This window comes from Bombina bombina, chromosome 3 (assembly GCF_027579735.1).
Source record: "Bombina bombina isolate aBomBom1 chromosome 3, aBomBom1.pri, whole genome shotgun sequence".
Lineage (NCBI taxonomy): Eukaryota > Metazoa > Chordata > Amphibia > Anura > Bombinatoridae > Bombina > Bombina bombina.
In genome coordinates, this window is record NC_069501.1 from 307,035,626 (window position 1) to 307,055,627 (window position 20,002).

Here is a 20,002-nt window from a genome sequence, read left to right on the forward strand (position 1 = left end):
GGTCTTAGATGAATTCGAGCAAAAGGAACTATGTCCCTTGCTGCAACCATTAATCCTACTACTTCCATGCACTATGGAAGGCTGAAGAATAGAGTGAAGAACTTGACAAGCGTTTAGAAGCTTTAACTTTCTGACCTCTGTCAGGAAGATCTTCATTTCTACAGAATCTATTATTGTTCCCAAAAAGGGAACTCTTGTTGACGGGGACAGGCAACTCTTTTCTACGTTCACCTTCCACCCGTGAGATCTGAGAAAGGCTAGAACAATGTCTGTATGAGCCTTTGCTTTGGAAAGAGACGACGCTTGGATTAGAATGTCATCTAGATAAGGTGCTACAGCAATGCCCCTCGGTCTTAGAACCGCTAGAAGGGACCCTAGCACCTTTGTGAAAATTCTGGGAGCAGTGGCTAAACCGAACGGAAGAGCCACGAACTGGTAATGTTTGTCCATAAAGGCGAACCTCAGGAACTGATGATGATCTTTGTGGATAGGAATATGCAGGTACGCATCCTTTAAGTCCACGGTAGTCATATATTGACCCTCCTGGATTGTTGGTAAAATTGTCCGAATGGTTTCCATTTTGAATGATGGAACTCTGAGGAATTTGTTTAGAATTTTTAGATCCAGAATTGGCCTGAAAGTTCCCTCTTTTTTGGGAACTACAAACAGGTTTGAGTAAAAACCCAGACCTTGTTCCACTGTTGGAACTGGGTTTATCACTCCCATTTTTAATAGGTCTCCTACGCAATGTAAGAATGCCTGTCTCTTTATCTGGTCTGAAGATAAGCGAGACATGTGGAACCTTCCCCTTGGAGGAATTTCCTTGAACTCTAGAAGATACCCCTGAGAGACTATTTCTAGTGCCCAGGGATCCGGAACATCTCTTGCCCAAGCCTGAGCGAAGAGAGAAAGTCTGCCCCCTACTAGATCCGGTCCCGAATCGGGGGCTACCCCTTCATGCTGTCTTGGTAGCAGCAGCAGGCTTCTTGGCCTGTTTACCCTTGTTCCAGCCTTGCAATGGTTTCCATGCTGGTTTAGGCTGGGAAGTGTTGCCTTCTTGTCTGGAGGCCGCAGAGTTAGGATTCGGTCCGTTCCTGAAATTGCAAAAGGAACGAAAATTAGATTTGTTCTTAGCCTTGAAAGGCCTATCCTGTGGGAGGGCATGTCCCTTTCCACCAGTAATGTCTGAAATAATCTCTTTCAATTCCTGCCCGAAAAGGGTCTTACCCTTGAAAGGAATATTAAGCAATTTATTCTTGGACGACACATCCGCCGACCAGGATTTTAGCCAAAGCGCTCTGCGCGCCACTATTGCAAAACCTGAATTTTTCGCCGCTAACTTAGCCAATTGGAAAGCGGCATCCAAAATAAAGGAATTAGCCAACTTTAGTGCGTGAATTCTGTCCATGACTTCATCATATGGAGTCTCTTTTTGGAGCGAATTTTCTAGTTCCTCGAACCAAAAATACGCTGCCGTGGTGACAGGAATAATGCACGAGATTGGTTGGAGAAGGAAACCTTGCTGAACAAATATCTTTTTTAGCAATCCTTCCAATTTTTTATCCATAGGATCTTTAAAAGCGCAACTGTCCTCAATAGGAATAGTTGTGCGCTTAGCTAACATTGACACTGCCCCCTCAACCTTGGGAACCGTTTGCCATGCGTCCCTTCTGGGGTCAACAATGGGGAACATTTTCTTGAATATAGGAGGTGGAACAAAAGGTATACCTGGCTTTTCCCACTCCTTAGTCACTATGTCCGCCACCCGCTTGGGTATCGGAAAAGCATCAGCGTGCACTGGGACCTCTAAGAATTTGTCCATCTTGCACAATTTCTCTGGAATTACCAAAGAATCACAGTCATCAAGAGTAGTTAGGACCTCCTTAAGCAGGGTGCGGAGATGTTCTAACTTAAATTTAAATGTTACGATAGCAGTGTCTGCCTGCTGAGAAACTTTTCCTGAATCTGAAATTTCCCCCTCAGACAGACCCTCCCTCACTGCCAATTCAGATTGATGTGAGGGTATAACTGATAAATTGTCCTCAGCGCCAACCTGCTCATCTTCTGTATTTAAAACTGAGCTATCACGCTTTCTAGGGTAGGATGGCAGTTTGGATAATAGATTTGCTATGGAATTATCCATTACTGCTGTTAATTGCTGCATAGTAACAAGCATTGGCGCGCTAGATGTACTAGGTATCGCCTGCGCGGGCAAAACTGGTGTTGACACAGAAGGAGAGGATGATGAACTATCCCCACTACCTTCATTAGAAGAATCATCTTGGGCAATCTTATTCAATGTGACAGTACTGTCCATACTTTGTTTGGACGCTATGACACAATTTGCGCATACATTAATAGGGGGAACCACCTTGGCTTCCATACACACAGAACATAAGCCATCTGAAGGTATAGACATGTTAGACAGAATTTGGCAGGCTAATAATGCAATAAAAGCATTTTTAAAGAAAAGCGTTACTGTCCCTTTAAATAATAAACAAGCACACTTTATTTCTGATATTTTGAAAAACAATGAAGGAAATGTCCGATTTTTACAAAAATTTTACCCCAGAGTCCTAATGCCTTGAGAGTATTGCACACCACGTTTCAAGACTTTAACCCTTAAAACCGGAGCTATTTGTTCAAATCAACAATTTTAATACACTACAATCACTGCCACAGCCTTGCTGCGGCTTTTTACCTTCCCTGAGAGTAATTCAGCACTGAAATAAACCTTCCTGAGTCCGTTTTTGTAGCCACAGGACCCCTCACATGAAGCTGCATGCACTGCCATGGAAGTAAACTGCGCAATTGAGGCGCGAAAACGGGGCCTCCTTCCTCTGCATACCAGAGTGAAGGGGCCTTTCTGACTGAAATAGTAGTCTAACTAAATGCCAGGCGAATAAAAACGTTCCCAAAAGTGCTTTTGATTACACAAAACACTCTAAATGCCATCTAAATATGAAATAAATCAATCGATTTAGCCCACAATAGTGTCAACCAGTATAGAGCCCATTTATAAGCCTTAATCTGTTATGAGTCTAAGAAAATGGCTTACTTACCCCTTAAGGGAAAAACTGACAGTCTTCTAGCATTAACATGTCTTGCTAGAAATATGACTGATCATACCTGAAGCAGATAAGCCTGCAAACTGTTCCCCCCCAACTGAAGTTCTCTGGTTTCAACAGCCCTGCGTGGGAACAGCAATAGATTTTAGTTACTACTGCTAAAATCATATTCCTCTTTAACAGAAATCTTCTTCATTTTCTGTTGTAGAGTAAATAGTACAAACCGGCACTATTTTAAAATAACAAACTCTTGATAGAAGAAATAAAAAACTACAACTAACACCACAAACTCTTTACCATCCCCGTGGAGATGCTACTTGTTCAGAGCGGCAAAGAGAATGACTGAGGGGCGGAGCCAGAGGGGGGCTATATGGACAGCTCTTGCTGTGTGCTCTTTGCCATTTCCTGTAGGGGAAGAGAATATTCCCACAAGTAAGGATGAAGCCGTGGACCGGACACACCAATGTTGGAGAAAGGGTAAATTATCAAGAGTGCCTTGTTAAATAGGCTCTCAGTATTCCCCATTACAAAACAAATTATATTTTATAATAGATAGATAGATAGATAGATAGATAGATAGATAGATAGATAGATAGATAGATAGATAGATAGATAGATAGACAGATAGATAAAAAGCCTACATATCATATTTTATTTTGATATAACACTGGAGCAATTTTGGGTCACACAGGATAAACATACTGTATACAAAATAATTTACTCTGGACATCAACACTTTTGTGCACTTGCTTGTTATTCACATTAAAAAAAAAAACAGAATTTATGTTTACCTGATAAATTACTTTCTCCAACGGTGTGTCCGGTCCACGGCGTCATCCTTACTTGTGGGATATTCTCTTCCCCAACAGGAAATGGCAAAGAGCCCAGCAAAGCTGGTCACATGATCCCTCCTAGGCTCCGCCTACCCCAGTCATTCGACCGACGTAAAGGAGGAATATTTGCATAGGAGAAACCATATGATACCGTGGTGACTGTAGTTAAAGAAAATAAATTATCAGACCTGATTAAAAACCAGGGCGGGCCGTGGACCGGACACACCGTTGGAGAAAGTAATTTATCAGGTAAACATAAATTCTGTTTTCTCCAACATAGGTGTGTCCGGTCCACGGCGTCATCCTTACTTGTGGGAACCAATACCAAAGCTTTAGGACACGGATGAAGGGAGGGAGCAAATCAGGTCACCTAAATGGAAGGCACCACGGCTTGCAAAACCTTTCTCCCAAAAATAGCCTCAGAAGAAGCAAAAGTATCAAACTTGTAAAATTTGGTAAAAGTGTGCAGTGAAGACCAAGTCGCTGCCCTACATATCTGATCCACAGAAGCCTCGTTCTTGAAGGCCCATGTGGAAGCCACAGCCCTAGTGGAATGAGCTGTGATTCTTTCAGGAGGCTGCCGTCCGGCAGTCTCATAAGCCAATCTGATGATGCTTTTAATCCAAAAAGAGAGAGAGGTAGAAGTTGCTTTTTGACCTCTCCTTTTACCAGAATAAACAACAAACAAGGAAGATGTTTGTCTAAAATCCTTTGTAGCATCTAAATAGAATTTTAGAGCGCGAACAACATCCAAATTGTGCAACAAACGTTCCTTCTTTGAAACTGGATTCGGACACAAAGAAGGCACGACTATCTCCTGGTTAATGTTTTTGTTTAGTACGTAAAACCACCTTATCTGCATGGAACACCAGATAAGGAGGAGAACACTGCAGAGCAGATAATTCTGAAACTCTTCTAGCAGAAGAAATTGCAACCAAAAACAAAACTTTCCAAGATAATAACTTAATATCAACGGAATGTAAGGGTTCAAACGGAACCCCCTGAAGAACTGAAAGAACTAAGTTGAGACTCCAAGGAGGAGTCAAAGGTTTGTAAACAGGCTTGATTCTAACCAGAGCCTGAACAAAGGCTTGAACATCTGGCACAGCTGCCAGCTTTTTGTGAAGTAACACAGACAAGGCAGAAATCTGTCCCTTCAAGGAACTTGCAGATAATCCTTTCTCCAATCCTTCTTGAAGAAAGGATAGAATCTTAGGAATTTTTACCTTGTCCCAAGGGAATCCTTTAGATTCACACCAACAGATATATTTTTTCCATATTTTGTGGTAAATTTTTCTAGTTACAGGCTTTCTGGCCTGAACAAGAGTATCAATAACAGAATCTGAGAACCCTCGTTTTGATAAGATCAAGCGTTCAATCTCCAAGCAGTCAGTTGGAGTGAGACCAGATTCGGATGTTCGAACGGACCTTGAACAAGAAGGTCTCGTCTCAAAGGTAGCTTCCATGGTGGAGCCGATGACATATTCACCAGATCTGCATACCAAGTCCTGCGTGGCCACGCAGGAGCTATCAAGATCACCGATGCCCTCTCCTGATTGATCCTGGCTACCAGCCTGGGGATGAGAGGAAACGGCGGGAATACATAAGCTAGTTTGAAGGTCCAAGGTGCTACTAGTGCATCTACTAGAGTCGCCTTGGGATCCCTGGATCTGGACCCGTAGCAAGGAACCTTGAAGTTCTGACGAGAGGCCATCAGATCCATGTCTGGAATGCCCCACAGTTGAGTAATTTGGGCAAAGATTTCCGGATGGAGTTCCCACTCCCCCGGATGTAATGTCTGACGACTCAGAAAATCCGCTTCCCAATTTTCCACTCCTGGGATGTGGATTGCAGACAAGTGGCAGGAGTGAGTCTCCGCCCATTGAATGATTTTGGTCACTTCTTCCATCGCCAGGGAACTCCTTGTTCCCCCCTGATGGTTGATGTACGCAACAGTCGTCATGTTGTCTGATTGAAACCGTATGAACTTGGCCTTTGCTAGCTGAGGCCAAGCCTTGAGAGCATTGAGTATCACTCTCAGTTCCAGAATATTTATCGGTAGAAGAGATTCTTCCCGAGACCAAAGACCCTGAGCTTTCAGGGGTCCCCAGACCGCGCCCCAGCCCATCAGACTGGCGTCGGTCGTGACAATGACCCACTCTGGTCTGCGGAAGTTCATCCCTTGTGACAGGTTGTCCAGGGACAGCCACCAACGGAGTGAATCTCTGGTCCTCTGATTTACTTGTATCGTCGGAGACAAGTCTGTATAGTCCCCATTCCACTGACTGAGCATGCACAGTTGTAATGGTCTTAGATGAATGCGCGCAAAAGGAACTATGTCCATTGCCGCTACCATCAAACCTATTACTTCCATGCACTGCGCTATGGAAGGAAGAGGAACGGAATGAAGTATTTGACAAGAGTTTAGAAGTTTTGTTTTTCTGGCCTCTGTCAGAAAAATCCTCATTTCTAAGGAGTCTATTATTGTTCCCAAGAAGGGAACCCTTGTTGACGGAGATAGAGAACTCTTTTCTACGTTCACTTTCCATCCGTGAGATCTGAGAAAGGCCAGGACTATGTCCGTGTGAGCCTTTGCTTGAGGAAGGGACGACGCTTGAATCAGAATGTCGTCCAAGTAAGGTACTACTGCAATGCCCCTTGGTCTTAGCACCGCTAGGAGGGACCCTAGTACCTTTGTGAAAATCCTTGGAGCAGTGGCTAATCCGAAAGGAAGTGCCACGAACTGGTAATGCTTGTCCAGGAATGCGAACCTTAGGAACCGATGATGTTCCTTGTGGATAGGAATATGTAGATACGCATCCTTTAAATCCACCGTGGTCATGAATTGACCTTCCTGGATGGAAGGAAGAATTGTTCGAATGGTTTCCATTTTGAACGATGGAACCTTGAGAAACTTGTTTAGGATCTTGAGATCTAAGATTGGTCTGAACGTTCCCTCTTTTTTGGGAACTACGAACAGATTGGAGTAGAGCCCCATCCCTTGTTCTCCTAATGGAACAGGATGAATCACTCCCATTTTTAACAGGTCTTCTACACAATGTAAGAATGCCTGTTTTTTTATGTGGTCTGAAGACAATTGAGACCTGTGGAACCTCCCCCTTGGGGGAAGCCCCTTGAATTCCAGAAGATAACCTTGGGAGACTATTTCTAGTGCCCAAGGATCCAGAACATCTCTTGCCCAAGCCTGAGCGAAGAGAGAGAGTCTGCCCCCCACCAGATCCGGTCCCGGATCGGGGGCCAACATTTCATGCTGTCTTGGTAGCAGTGGCAGGTTTCTTGGCCTGCTTTCCCTTGTTCCAGCCTTGCATTGGTCTCCAGGCTGGCTTGGCTTGAGAAGTATTACCCTCTTGCTTAGAGGACGTAGCACTTGGGGCTGGTCCGTTTCTACGAAAGGGACGAAAATTAGGTTTATTTTTGGCCTTGAAAGACCTATCCTGAGGAAGGGCGTGGCCCTTACCCCCAGTGATATCAGAGATAATCTCTTTCAAGTCAGGGCCAAACAGCGTTTTCCCCTTGAAAGGAATGTTAAGCAATTTGTTCTTGGAAGACGCATCCGCTGACCAAGATTTCAACCAAAGCGCTCTGCGCGCCACAATAGCAAACCCAGAATTTTTCGCCGCTAACCTAGCCAATTGCAAAGTGGCGTCTAGGGTGAAAGAATTAGCCAATTTGAGAGCACGGATTCTGTCCATAATCTCCTCATAAGGGGGAGAATCACTAGTGATCGCCTTTTCTAGCTCATCGAACCAGAAACACGCGGCTGTAGTGACAGGGACAATGCATGAAATTGGTTGTAGAAGGTAACCTTGCTGAACAAACATCTTTTTAAGCAAACCTTCTAATTTTTTATCCATAGGATCTTTGAAAGCACAACTATCTTCTATGGGTATAGTGGTGCGTTTGTTTAGAGTAGAAACCGCCCCCTCGACCTTGGGGACTGTCTGCCATAAGTCCTTTCTGGGGTCGACCATAGGAAACAATTTTTTAAATATGGGGGGAGGGACGAAAGGTATACCGGGCCTTTCCCATTCTTTATTTACAATGTCCGCCACCCGCTTGGGTATAGGAAAAGCTTCTGGGGGCCCCGGGACCTCTAGGAACTTGTCCATTTTACATAGTTTCTCTGGGATGATCAAATTCTCACAATCATCCAGAGTGGATAACACCTCCTTAAGCAGTGCGCGGAGATGTTCCAACTTAAATTTAAATGTAATCACATCAGGTTCAGCTTGTTGAGAAATTTTCCCTGAATCTGAAATTTCTCCCTCAGACAAAACCTCCCTGGCCCCCTCAGACTGGTGTAGGGGCCCTTCAGAAACAATATCATCAGCGTCCTCATGCTCTTCAGTATTATCTAAAACAGAGCAGTCGCGCTTACGCTGATAAGTGGGCATTTTGGCTAAAATGTTTTTGATAGAATTATCCATTACAGCCGTTAATTGTTGCATAGTAAGGAGTATTGGCGCGCTAGATGTACTAGGGGCCTCCTGAGTGGGCAAGACTGGTGTAGACGAAGGAGGGGATGATGCAGTACCATGCTTACTCCCCTCACTTGAGGAATCATCTTGGGCATCATTTTCTCTAAATTTTGTGTCACATAAATCACATCTATTTAAATGAGAAGGAACCTTGGCTTCCCCACATTCAGAACACAGTCTATCTGGCAGTTCAGACATGTTAAACAGGCATAAACTTGATAACAAAGTACAAAAAACGTTTTAAAATAAAACCGTTACTGTCACTTTAAATTTTAAACTGAACACACTTTATTACTGCAATTGCAAAAAAGTATGAAGGAATTGTTCAAAATTCACCAAAATTTCACCACAGTGTCTTAAAGCCTTAAAAGTATTGCACACCAAATTTGGAAGCTTTAACCCTTAAAATAACGGAACCGGAGCCGTTTTTATCTTTAACCCCTTTACAGTCCCTGGTATCTGCTTTGCTGAGACCCAACCAAGCCCAAAGGGGAATACGATACCAAATGACGCCTTCAGAAAGTCTTTTCTATGTATCAGAGCTCCTCACACATGCGACTGCATGTCATGCTTCTCAAAAACAAGTGCGCAATACAGGCGCGAAAATGAGACTCTGCCTATGATTAGGGAAAGCCCCTAGAGAATAAGGTGTCCAAAACAGTGCCTGCCGATATTATTTTACAAAATACCCAGATTAAAATGATTCCTCAAGGCTAAATATGTTTATATATGAATCGATTTAGCCCAGAAAATGTCTACAGTCTTAAAAAGCCCTTGTGAAGCCCTTATTTACTGTCTGTAATAAAAATGGCTTACCGGATCCCATAGGGAAAATGACAGCTTCCAGCATTACATCGTCTTGTTAGAAAGTGTCATACCTCAAGCAGCAAAATTCTGCTCACTGTTCCCCCAACTGAAGTTAATTCCTCTCAACAGTCCTGTGTGGAACAGCCATCGATTTTAGTAACGGTTGCTAAAATCATTTTCCTCTTACAAACAGAAATCTTCATCTCTTTTCTGTTTCAGAGTAAATAGTACATACCAGCACTATTTTAAAATAACAAACTCTTGATTGAATAATAAAAACTACAGTTAAACACTAAAAAACTCTAAGCCATCTCCGTGGAGATGTTGCCTGTACAACGGCAAAGAGAATGACTGGGGTAGGCGGAGCCTAGGAGGGATCATGTGACCAGCTTTGCTGGGCTCTTTGCCATTTCCTGTTGGGGAAGAGAATATCCCACAAGTAAGGATGACGCCGTGGACCGGACACACCTATGTTGGAGAAACTTAATTTATTCAGAATACTACCAGAGAGTACAATAAAAAAAATGATATAACGACAACACAATCGTTAAATAGAATCTAATGTTCAGTAATCACCACTGTTGTGAACAACAACAACACTTGCAGTTAATGGAATTTAAACTAATTTAGTAAGTTGTGACACAAACCAGCTACAAGTGGTATGTGCCAGACACTAGGACCATTTGAGTGGCATTCTGTTTAACAACTGAATTAGACATTGCATAGAACCTACTGTTTTTCCACGTCCTCTTGGCTTTAAATACGGGCCTGTGGGAACGTCAATCCAAATAGAATGTGGAGGGTCTTTGTCGTCTGTAGAAAAATAAAAATAAAAATTTAGTAGGTAAGGATGTGAGAGATTGATATAAAATGTTATATTCTTAAAAGGGATATGAAACCCAATTTTTTTTCTCTCATTATAAAAATAGAGCATGCAATTTAAAGCAACTTTCTAATTTACTCCTATTTATCAAATTTTATTAGGTCTCGGTATTTTTTTTTAAAAAGCAGGAATGTAAGCTTAGGAGCTGGCCCATTGTTTTGTTCAGCCCCCTGGGTAGCACTTGCTGATTGGTGGCTACATTTAGCCACCAATTAGCAAGCGCTACCCAGGTCTGAACCAAAAATGGACCCGACTACTAAAATTGCATTCATGCTTTTCAAATAAAGATACCAAGAGAATGAAGAAAACTTGATAATAGGAGAAATTTAGAAAGTTACTTAAAATGTCATGCTCTATCTGAATCATGAAAGAAAAAAAATGGGTTTCACATACCTTTAATCTTACCATATGCTTCTTGTGAAAGCCTCTTTTCTTGGATTTATCAAAAAAACTAATGATACAAAAATCAAAGTTACACAGATTTTTTTGTTCCTTAACAATTTGTCTGGTTTCTAAGTTTCATTCAGTTTATTAACGTCTGGATGACATGTTTGACGATTTGAACGTCTGTTATGGAGAAGTGAAGTGCACTGTGATACAGGACACAGCATGCAAGAAACCTTTTATGCAGGACTTGAGTGTGAGAAACTTAAGAGAGCAGAGGTTATTATTAAATCAAAAGGGAGTGTTTGAGACAACGTATCAAATACAACTGGGTAGTGGGTGTTTTGCATTTAGTTCCTTCTAGGTGTGGTCAAAGCTCAAATGAGGTACTTGGAAGGCAGCAATAAGATTTTCAAAGTGATCAAAGACGGTGAATGAGAAAATGTGGATGGATTCTTTTTAGAAATAATGCAGCTAAAATCAATTATATTATTATATGTATTTATAATGTGTCAACATAATCTGCAGACAATAAGGTGATAAAAAAAAGTAAAAAGAAACTGTGAGGATATACAGACTGAGAATGATTAGAGGGACCTGCTTCCTAGAAAGAAATAGTTTTATACATGTTTGTGTATACATTCATTTTTCTTGTGCACCCATATATTAAACTATGTGCTAAAAATAAGATCTGTTAATTGATAACACTAAACAAGTGTGTATAAATATGTGAATTAGATAAATACGTCTCTGAACAAGAAGCGTTGCTATTCACTTTGGGATAAGTCCAACAACAGTGGTTTTGATTTAAATATAATGTGTTGGCCCCCTTGTTCATTTTGTTAAAAGGGACAGTCTACACCAGAATTTTTATTGTTTTAAAAGATAGATAATCCCTTTATTACCCATTCCCCAGTTTTGCATAACCAACACAGTTATATAATAATATACTTTTAACCTCTGTGATTATCTTGTATCTAAGCCTCTGTAAACTGCCCCTTTATTTCAGTTCTTTTGACAGACTTGCAGTCTAGCCAATCAGTGCCTGCTCCCAGATAACACTGTGCTTGTGCACGTGAAGTTATCTATATGAAATACGTGAAATAACACACTCTAGTGGTGAAAAACTGTTAAAATGCATTCTGAAAAGAGGTGGCCTTCAAGGTCTAAGAAATTAGCATATGAACCTCCTAGGTTAAGCTTTCAACTAAGAATACCAAGAGAACAAAGCAAAATTGGGGATAAAAGTAAATTGGAAAATTGTTTAAAATTACATGCTCTATCTGAATCATGAAAGTTTATTTTGGCCTAGACTGTCCCTTTAAGTTATTTACACAAAGCAAGTGAAGGCTCGGAGTCAATTTAACACCAAAGAAAGGTCAGAGAATTAGTAAGGAATGTAATTCTTCCCATCGAATAAAAGGAATGAAATGCAAGGAACCCAATTGTATCCTCTTGGGTCAAACATTAAGAGCTGTATTGTGAATACCAGCGGTGTCTTTGTATACAATGCAAAGTGTTCACTGGCATGACAAAGCAGACATGTTTTGCCAATAGAAGTAAACACAAAATAACCATGTAAAAAAAGAACACGGTAATGTCAAATTTTCTCCCAATAATCCATTTTACCTGTTGGTGTGCATTAAATTGTTTAAATAAAGCCCCTTAACATTTATATTATCATTTGAAGTAGCTGATTTTGCTTGCAGAAAAAGCTGTCTATACCGAAAAATATGAATATGGCAGTATTGTTTTATAAATAGAAAAGCTACATAAAAAGATGCAGCGACACACATCAGCATTCCAGTGGGAGGTTGTTCCAGTGCATAGAATATAATGCACTCTTACCAGCAACATGCCTTTAATAGGACAGTGTACCGTAAAATGTACTAGCCTTTAGTACCAAGCATCCATTTTACCTGCTGGAGTGTATTAAAATCTTTACAAATAGCTCCTTTACCTTTATTTTGGCTTTTGAAATGGCTGCTTATGTCTGAGGTATCCCCACCTAGACTGCAAATGTCAATACTTAAGTATTGGCTTAAAAAAAAAGAAGCTATGTATACATAGTTAGCAGAAGAAATCACACTCCCAGTGGGGGTTGAGAGATAAGTAATAAAATGTCAATTTTCAATTGTTCTCTCCAAGTATTGGGATAAGTAATCATCAGTGTGTACAGAAAGTGATAAGATAAAAGATATCTAATTTTCCAGTAAGCGCGACCCATTTTAATGGCTGTGGAATCAAATGAACAAAAACAGCTATTTTATATACAAAATGAAATCGCAAGGTGCAATTTCAGACTTTTTGCTCTGCAAGCCTATTCCACATGAATGTCAAAATTAAACTTTCATGGTTCAGATGGAGCATACAAATTTAAGAGAATTTTCAATTTACTTCTATGATAAAATGTACTTTTTTTCTCTTACTATCCTTTGGTGAAAATCATATCTAGAGGTAGGCTCAGTAGCAGCAATGCTTTACAGGGACCTAGTTGGTAGCTACACACATTCGTCTCTTTTCATTGGTTCACCAGATGTGTTCAGGTAGCTACCAGTAGAGCATTGCTTCTGTGGAGTCGACTTTAACTATGTGTTTACTTGCTTTGCAGGGGTTGGACACTGTTACATGCAAGAGATAGTGTGATAACCAAATGCTCTAACACATTAGAGCATTTTCTTTTTGTACTTTTATGTCCCTTTAAAGTGACAGAATAACAATAAAATGTTTAAATTCTTTAGAGCATTTTAGTTTTGCACTAATGTCCCTTGTACAGTTCCACTCTCCAGCCATAACACTTTGCAGCACCTCAGGATGACGTAGCTGCTGAGTGGTGGCTGCATGTGTATACTGTTTATAATTGGATCACCAGCCATGTCCTGCTTAGGAGATACAACACGTTGCGGAACCTAAGCTATTTGTTAAAGCAATGCCAGTGTGATACTAGTGGTAAAGGGTGGTTAATTCATGGAATGAACTACCCTTAGAGGTGATAAGGACAAACACTATGGGGGACTTTAAGCTTTCCTGGTATAAGCCTACAGCTATCCTACAAGCTAAATAAACTTACACCTCTAGAAATTGTGAGTGGGTTTATTGGGCCTATGGTTCTAATTTGCCGTCAAAATCCATGTTTCTATGAGTTTTATCATTAGAATGTCCCTTTAAAAAGTTGAATTTTAAGCAACTTTCTAATTTACTCCTATTATCATTTTTTCTTCGTTCTCTTGATATCTAGATTTGAAAAGCAGAAATGTAAAGCTTAGGAGTCTGCCCATTTTTGGTTGAGCACCTGAGTAGCGCTTGCTGATTGGTGGCTAAATGTAGCCACCAATCAGCAAGCGCTACCCAGTATGCTAAACCAAAAATAGGCCAGCTCCTATGAGAAAGAAATGAAGAAAGAAAGATAAAAGAAAGAAATGAATGAATGAATGAATGAATAAGAAAAAAATGATAATAAAGTTGCTTACAATTGCATGCTGTCTGAATCATGAAAGAAAAAAATGTGGGTTTCATATCCCTTTAATGACATAAAAACCCAGTTGTACTTCACACCCACTGATTGCGCAGATCGTCAGATTGATTCTTCACGTAAATGAGCAAACACTTACGGCTGTTACTAAATTGAGAACGCACAACCTTTGTTATTGGGCAGTGTCTCACACACATAGGTATTTTAAGAATGATTTACTGTCTGACACTTAAAATAACACACAGGAGCTGATAAACAAGTATTAACCTTTGTTATAAAGTATGGGCAATTTGTCTTCCTGTTTGTATTTCTGTCTACACAAATCAGGGTGTCAGATAGAGATGGGATTTAAAGGTTCATTAAAGGGACAGTCTACACAACAATTGTTATTGTTTACCTTTACTAACCATTCCCCAGCTTTGCACAACCAACATTAATATTAATATACTTTATAACATTTAAACCTCTAAATTTCTGTCTGATTCTAAGCCCCATTAGGCAGCCTCTTATCACATGCTTTTGTATTTGCTTTTCACAACAGGAGACTGCTAGTTTATGTGGGACATAAAGATAACATTGTGTTCATGCACAAGCATTTATTTAAGATTTAGCACAACACAGTACTAAATGCAAGTGAATAGATAATAAATAAAATGTCATGTGATCAGGGGTCTGTCAGAAGATGTTTAGATACAAGGTAATCACAGAGGTAAAAAACATAACTTATGCTTGCCTGATAATTTAATTTCCATCTGTATGGCAAGAGTCCACAGCTGCATTCCTTACTTGTGGGAAATACTGAACCTGGCCACCAGGAGGAGGCAAAGACACCCCAGCCAAAGGCTTAAATACTCCTCCCACTTCCTCATAACCCCAGGCATTCTGCAGAGAGAACAAAGAACAGTAGGATAAATATCAGGGTGAAAAAGGTGCCAGGAGAAAAAAAAAAATCAAATTTAGGGCCGCCCATCGGAGAACAATGGCGGGAGCTGTGGACTCTTTCCATACAGATGGAAATTATATTATCAGGTAAGCATAATTTATGTTTTCCATCTTAATATGGGAAGAGTCCACAGCTGCCTTCCTTACTTGTGGGAAACATATACCCAAGCTCTAGAGTACACGGAATGCTAACGGGAGGGAAAAAGAGAGAGGCGGACCCTAATCTAAGGGCACCACAGCCTGCAAAATCTTTCTCCCGAAAGCCGCTTCAGCAGAAGCAAAAACATCAAACTTGTAAAATTATGGAAAAAGTATGAGGAGAACCAGGTAGCCGCCCTACAAATCTGACCTGGGACCGCCTATTCACGCTGACGTCGACTCGGCAGGCTTCTTGTTCTGCTTGGATTTATTCCAGGTATGAGCCAGCTTCCAAGAGCTCTTGGTTTGCTCTGGCTTAGCGGTGGATTGCTGACATGGGCTTTATCAGAACGAAAATTGTCCCTTAGATTAGTTCATATACTCTTGCGGTAGGCGGGCACCCTTGCCCCCTGAGACCGTGGGGATAATTGAGTCCAGGCCTGGACCAGACAAAATCATTCCCTTAAAGGACTTAGAAGTCATATCCGCAGACCATGACTTCAGCCAGAGCCCGACGGGCCTGAACCGGAAAAGCTGAAGCCATAGAATTCAAGCGAATAAACTGCCTAATAGCAGCGCAGATAAAAGAATTAACAGCACTCAAGGCTGGAAATCTTTTCTGAGTAATGTCGAGGGGACCCTCCACCCTGATGAATCCTATGAGTCACACCTAAAGGTAGTTTCTCCAGTAACCGCGGCAACACCCGCCGCCGGTTGAAACAAATAACCCGTACGTTGAAACATCCTTCTTAAGAGAGTTTCCATCTTTTATCCATGGGCTCTTCAAACGAAGAACTATCCTCAAGCGGGATAGTAGTAGGTTTAGCAAGGGTGAAGATAAAGCCATCCCATTTAGGGACGGAACCTCACAAACTCCATTGAGAGTCCAGGACCGGGGACAATTTGTGAAAGGGAGAAGAGGGGGGAAAAGGAATACAATCCTGTCCCATTCATTCATAATAGTGTTCTCCATCTAACAGGAGCAGGAAAGGATAAGGTACAACCCTGTCCTAAAACTCTATCCAATTTTGGAATTAAAGGTTCATCAGGCAATTTGGCCTCTGAGACCTCTGAATTCACCAAAAACTTCCTTTAGAAGAAAAGGCAAATTCCAAAATTAAAGTCCTCTGCGGTTCCTCTGCAGCCGGAGGTTTAGAGGCAGCAGACTCCGACCAAGAATGTTCATACTCTGAAGTCTCAGAAAGAACTTCATCCTCGGATAACCTTCAGTTAAATCCAATAAATTATCTGATGTACTCTGGGAAGGAGAGCAATATGAAACCTTTCGCTTGCGCTTAGCAGGACGAGGTAAAGCATTAAAGGCCGCAGACACCGCTGTCTGAACTGCGCAGTAACGTCTGGTGAAAAAGGCCCCCTCCAGATGGAAGATCAGCAATGCTACGGGAAAACTGCATGTGTAGAGATATAAGAATGTAGGGTACGCATCTCACTGGACGACTCCGTGGTATCAAGCATGTTTGATATTATCACATTTTCAAGGCATATGGAACATAATTGAGAGGGCGGAACTAAGGCCTCCTCACCATATAAAACAGGAATTACTCAATAGGAATAGAGGGAGTGCCCTCTAAAGTAACAGAATCCTCCATCGCTAGTGCAATAACCGGATTACTAGAAAAATAAAACATCTAAAACATATTTTATTCAAAAAAGCGGCACCCTTTTACCCCAATGGCTGGGGCACTCACCACCTCCTATGATCCAGACATTACAGAGATTTATGACTCCTCTCTGATAGACACCCGGTCACGAAAAAAGGGAATGAATCACATGGTGCACAATGCAGGACCGTCCCTGCTATGAGAAAGCGTGCCAAGCTTGTAAGCTGCATGGCTCTCAAAGTAAAAGTGAAACCTGTATATTCCATAAAAGCCTATGAGCCCATAACATATCACACATAAAAGCAGCATAAAATCAAATAAACATAGAAGATTATCCCCCGCCCCCCCTGTTCAATAATCCCCCGATTCTATACAGATAAAAGAAGTCACACTGTGACCCTGTCTTCTTGCGTTATCATACATGTATAAAATATGAAACAATCTTACCAGAATCTACGCCGTGGAACAGAAACACGGCCCTTCAAGTGTGACAGATAGGAGCATCGCTTCTGACATGGACTTGAGTGAAGAAAACAGGCAGCGAAACTCGTCAACGCTGATTGCCTATGGAGCTGTTAATATGAGTTGGGATGGTTTCGCAGAAAGACTCTCCCTGCATCTCTGGACTCTAACTTTCATCCATGCTAACACTGAAAGGCTGACAGGACTACTTAAAACTCCAGTTCCATCTCAAAGAGTACTACCCTCCATAAGAGACTACTCTGAGATCTTCTAACACTTCTCTGCCAACCTCCTGTGATGAAAGGCTACATAAGAGACTACCCTGAAATCTTCTAATACTTCTCTCCCAACCTCCTGGGATGAAAGGCAAAGAATGACTGGACTTATGAGGTAGTGGGGGAAGGAATTTAAGCCTTTGGCTAGGGTGTCTTTGCCTCCTCCTGGTGGCCAGCTTCAGTATTTTCCACAAGTAAGGAATGCAGCTGTATTAAGATGGAAAGTGTATCAACCCCTTCACCCAATCCGTTATATAAATATATATATATATATATATATATATATATATATATATATATATATATATATATATATATATATATATATACATACATATACACATATACATACATACATATACACATATACATACATATATATACATATATATATATATATATATATATATATATATATATATATATATACATATATACACACACACACGTTGTACGGTACTTTGGCTATCGTACCACACCAAGTATATATACATCGCCCGCTTCAGGATGCTCCAGCACTCTCGGCTATTACGTTACAGCAGAGATCTGGAGCTCCTGAAGCTTCAAGCATCTGCCGCAATCGGCGATCCGCCTCCATATGAGGGCAGATGACTAAGATGGCGCTTAACAGTTAGAGGGGGAGGTTTAGAGAGCTGTTTGGGGGGGGGTAAGGGGGGATTCTACACTGGAGAGAGAGATTATATATATATATATATATATATATATATATATATATATATATATATATATATATATATATATATATATATATATATATATATATCCTGATTTTTCATACTGGAAGACTGTCTGCCAGTACCTAAGATGGGGGTTAGCAGGTAGGAGGCTAATCTCTACACTAAAGCCAACATTGACCTTTTAAGCTACCTAATTAACCCCTTCTCTACTTGGAATAATAGAAGTGTGGTGCGCAGCTGCAATTAGTGGCCTTCCAAAAAGCAATGACAAAGCCATATATGTCTGCTATTTCTGAACAAAGGGGATCCCAGAGAAACTTTTACAAACATTTTTGCCATGATTGCACAAGCAGTATGTAAATCATTTCTGTGAGAAACCTAAAGTTTGTGAAAAAAGTAAGAAATTTTGGCGGTGAAATGGTGGCATGAAATATACCAAAATGGGCCTAGATCAATACCTTAGGTTGTCTACTTAAAAAAATATATAGATTTGATAGGTAAATTAAAAGAAACAAGGGTCTATTTCTGTATAGGCTGCATTGTACATTTTTTTCTTTGCTGTGATCAATTAGGAACAATTATATATTAGTTATTGCACAGATCCATACTCACTGTGCATGGAATGTTGCCTGGTTATTTCTGTTTTCTGCAGAATACTTTCTGGCGATGAGAGTGGTGGGGGAGAAAAACTATTTTCAAAGGAAAATTACATGAAAAGGGACAATACTTTAATTAATTATATACTATGAATAACTCTGGGGCGGGATATTATTTTAGATTTAAAGTCTCTTTTAGAGTCAGTGGTCTTAAAACAGTCAAATCAAACCCACAACAAAAGGATAAAAATGTTTCCTGAGCACAGTGCAACAATCATCAGATGCATGTGCAAAAAATGATTTTACTGTCTGTGCATAGGGACAACCAAGGAAGGGAAACAGCAATTCCAGTGAGTATATACTCACAGCATAAGGAATTCTCAACTCCCCAGGCAGACAACATCACTATACACTGGTTTCATGCAGCAGTAAGCTGAGACAGGCTGCTCAGCACCTACATAAACAAGTGCATAACACATACTGTTAGATGAACATTTACAGGGGGTTAAAGGGACACTGAACCCAAAAATTTTCTTTCGTGATTCAGATAGAGCATGACATTTTAAGCAACTTTCTAATTTATTCCTATTATCAAATTGTCTTCATTCTATTGGTATCTTTATTTGAAATGCAAGAATGTAAGTTTAGATGCCGGACCATTTTTGGTTAACAACCTCTGTTGTCCTTGCTGATTGGTGGATAAATTCATCCACCAATAAAAAAAATGCTGTCCAGAGTTCTGAATAAAAAAAAGCTAAGATGCCTTCTTTTTCAAATACAAATAGCAAGAGAACGAAGTAAAAATTGATAATAGGAGTAAATTAGAAAGTTGCTTAAAATTGGTTGCATGCTCTATCTGAATCACAAAAGAAAAAATTTGGGTTCAGTGTCCTTTTAAGAAGCTTTGAGCTGTCACTTATATTCATGTAACAGAGACAAACTATCTTTTTCTTGACGTGCCTGGAGGCAATATCACTTTTACTTGTACACTTAGGTCAAGTGACAAGCTTCGTGGTACCAACACTTGAGAAAATGAATACAGTTGAATGCACCACTGCAAAGTAATAATCCAACCTCTTGACTTACACATAGTTATATATTTAACAAAATGTGTCTGTTATGAAACAGATTTAGATTTATATAGTAGTGAATATTACTGTCAAATGCAGCTGAGCTATGACTGGCAACACATTAGTAGAATTAAAGGGACATTCTAATACAAGAAATTAAATTCTTGCATTGCTGAACCTAGATGAGCCTGAAGATCTAAGGCTCTACGCTCTGGGAAGATTATCTAACTACTAGTAAGGCTCTCATATGTTA

At 40.5% G+C, this 20,002-nt stretch overlaps 1 protein-coding gene across 2 annotated transcripts in view; it reads right to left on the reverse strand.

The window, feature by feature from the left end:
* BCLAF3 (BCLAF1 and THRAP3 family member 3) overlaps positions 1-20,002 on the reverse strand; it is a 333,169-nt gene that overhangs the window by 259,172 nt on the left and 53,995 nt on the right. For both annotated transcript variants that reach the window (XM_053706399.1, XM_053706400.1), the window contains exon 2: positions 9,941-10,020. The gene's annotated coding sequence lies outside the window, so the exon portion shown is untranslated. The remainder of the gene's footprint in view (positions 1-9,940; positions 10,021-20,002) is intronic.